We start from the raw sequence: 3,585 nt of genomic DNA, 5'->3' as shown, positions 1-3,585 counted from the left end.
TCAACAGCTTCATATCACTTCTGAAGACCCGAACTCACAACGTAGCCCATATGATCATGCAAGTTTTAACTCTTGAATACCTTGTCATGTTTCTTGGGGCCCTTGGTCATGCTCTGGGCTTCAGGCCTTGACTGTTTCAGATGCTGGGATGGTGATGCCACTGTCCAGCCCGACCTTTTTTATGCGTACATTTCCGTGAATACCTCTTCCTAAGTACTCCAGTGTCCTTTACTATGAGACTCCTCTTCCTTCTTTTCTTTTTTTTCTTTTTTTTTTTTTTATTAAGCTTCACTTTTTACAGAATTTTTAGGTTTCTAACACTGCGTGGGGAACTGTGTAAAAGTGTAGGATTGAATGGAAAATATAGAGAGTTCTTAACCCCTCCACATGCACCGCCTCCGCCCTCATTCTCTCTCTGGCCCGCCCCCTGCCTCATTCTCTCTCTGGCCTACCCCCTGCTAGGTACATTTCATTACTGGTTCTCAGAGAACCATATTCGCTTCTTTAAATACCACTTGAAGATTGCTTTTTTTTTTTTTTTTAAAGTAGGATTATTTGTTTGTCTTTTCTCTGCACAAAGCATAAACACCATGAGGGCAAATACTGTGTTTATAATTGCTTATCATTTAGTCCCCAAGATCTAATCCAGAACCTGGAATACAGTAAGAATGTCTTCAATAAGCGTTCATCATTGTGATTGAGTGTTATATACCATTTAAATCATTTAATCGTACATAGTCTCTGGTTAAAACATAGCTCTATATAATTACCATTTCAGGACTTTGAAAACCTAAAATAAAAACTAACTCTAATTTTGCTATTTGTTTCTGTCTCAGACTAATTTAGATTCTGCATTTATAATTTGTTCTTGTACAGTAGCTCTTGAAAATTAACCACAGATATTGCATTAAGTATATACATGTTGATGGAAATTATTCTAATATGTATTAAGTACAATAATTCTTTTCTATTGGGAAAAACCCAAAAACTCGAACAAACTTTTTGGCCAACTCATTACTTTTATTTTTTCTGGTCTATTTTCAAACCTGAAGTGTTTGTTTTCCCTTCTCTAAAATTTTGTTCATTTTACCTGAGGGGCACATATCACCACAAGGGGGCAGAGATAGACAATATTCAGTTCTTTTGACTCAGAATTCTGTATCATGAGATTATTTGTTGACAGTAAATCTGGGTCATTATTTATTTATTCATTGAATGAATTTCTTTTTCTTCCCCCGCATTGGCCATCTAAAATATATAACTACCTTTACCCTTTCCATACAGTAGCATTCAAATTATAGGCATGAAATAACTCATCTCTTCACTACATTAAATAATTTTATAGAATTATAAGGATGATTTGCCAGACATTGCAGTAAATTGTTCATTGGTAATTTTATAGTTAGTTCCCAGTCTTCTGTTTTATTATTAGCCTACACATACACATGTACACATGTATGTTGATGGAGGGAAAAAGAAATTCCATGCTTTTTTGGGAAAAATCCTTTTAGGGAGTACTTAAGTATGTATGGTGTAGAAATGAGAAATTGTACATTTGGTGGGAAGAACAAGATTTCATAGTATAGTTTGCTATATTATTCTGTGTTTTGTGTACTAAACACATATTTATCTCTTGTTCACTTTAATTGAGAAAAACACATTCTAAGATATATGTGGCTTTCTTGACAGAATTCTCCTGAAGAGTTTGGGTGGAACTTTATGTTAGCTATCTAGATTACATGAATCAGTTCAGTTCAGTTCAGTTCAGTTTGTGCAACTCTTTGCGACCCATGGACTGCAGCATGCCAGGCCTCCCTATCCATCACCAAATCCCAGAGTTTACTCAAACTCACGTTCATTAAGTTGGTAATGCCATCCAACCATCTCATCCTCTGTTGTTCCCTTCTCTCGCCTTCAATCTTTCCTAGCATCGGGTCTTTACAAATGAGTCAGTTCTTTGTATCAGGTGGCCAAAGTATTGGAGTTTCAGCTTCAACATCAGTCCTTCCAATGATTAGTCACGACTGACTTCCTTTAGGATTGACTGGTTGGATCTCCTTGCAGTCCAAGGGACACTAAAGAATCTTCTCCAACACTTCAGTTCAAAAGCATCAATTTTTCAGCACTCAGCCCTCTGTATAGTCGAACTCTCACATCCATACATGACTACTGGAAAAACCATAGCTTTGACTAGATGGACCTTTGTTGGCAAAGCAATATCTCTGCTTTTTAATATGTGTCTAGGTTGGTCATAGCTTTTCTTCAAAGGAGCAAGTGTCTTTTAAGTTCATGGCTACAGTCACCAACTGCAGGGATTTTGGAGCCCCCCAAAATAAAATCTCTCACTGTTTCCACTGTTTCCTTATCTATTTCCCATGAAGTGATGGGACCAGATGCCATGATCTTCGTTTTCTGAATGTTCAGTTTTAAGCCAACTTTTTCACTCTCCTCTTTCACTTTCATCAAGAGGCTCTTTAGTTCCTCTTCACTTTCTGCCATAAGGGTGGTGTCATCTGCATATCTGAGGTAATGGATATTTCTCCCGGTAATCTTGATTCCAGCTTGTGCTTCATCCAGACTGGCATTTCGCATGATGTACTCTGCATATAAGATGAATAAGCAGGGTGACAATATACAACCTTGACACACTCCTTTCTTCTAACTGTTGCTTCCTGACCCGCATACAGATTTCTAAGGAGGCAGGTCAGGTGGTCTAGTATTTCCAACTCGTTAAGAATTTTCCACAGTTTGTTGTGATCCATACAGTCAAAAGCTTTGGCATAGTTAATAAAGCAGAAGTAGATGTTTTTCTGGAACTCTCTTGCTTTTTCGATGATCCAACAGATGTTGGCTATTTGATCTCTGGTTCCTCTGCCTTTTCTAAAACCAGCTGGAACATTTGGAAGTTCACAGTTCATGTACTGTTGAAGCCTGCCTGGCTTGGAGAATTTTGAGCATTACTTTACTAGCATGTGAGATGAATGCAATTGTGCGGTAGTTTGAGCATTCTTTGGCATTGCCTTTCTTTGGGATTGGAATGAAAACTGACCTTTTCCAGTCCTGTGATCACTGCTGAGTTTACCAAATTTGCTGTCATATTGAGTACAGCACTTTCACAGCATCGTCTTTTAGGCTTTGAAATAGCTCAGCTGGAATTCCATCACCTTCACTAGCTTTGTTGCTAGCGGTGCTTCCTAAGGCCCACTTGACTTCGCACTCCAAGATGTCTGGCTCTAGGTGAGTGATCACACCATTATGATTATCTGGGTCATGAAGATCTTTTCTGTATAGTTCTTCTGTGTATTCTTGCCACCTCTTCTTAATATCTCCTGCTTCTGTTAGGTCCACACCATTTCTGTCCTTTATTGAGCCCATCTTTGCTTGAAATGTTCCCTTGGTATCTCTAACTTTCTTGAAGAAATTTCTAGTCTTTCCCATTCTGTTGTTTTCCTCTATTTCTTTATTTTCCTCTAGTTCATTTTATTGTTAATTATGAAATTTAGTTTTCTGTAGATGAAGAATGGCTTTCCTGGTTGCTCAGTGGTAAAGAATATTCCTGCCAGTGCAGGAGATATGGGTTTGATC

The sequence above is a fragment of the Ovis aries genome, chromosome 1 (genome assembly GCF_016772045.2).
Source record: "Ovis aries strain OAR_USU_Benz2616 breed Rambouillet chromosome 1, ARS-UI_Ramb_v3.0, whole genome shotgun sequence".
Lineage (NCBI taxonomy): Eukaryota > Metazoa > Chordata > Mammalia > Artiodactyla > Bovidae > Ovis > Ovis aries.
Note: the sequence above shows the minus strand (reverse complement) of the source record.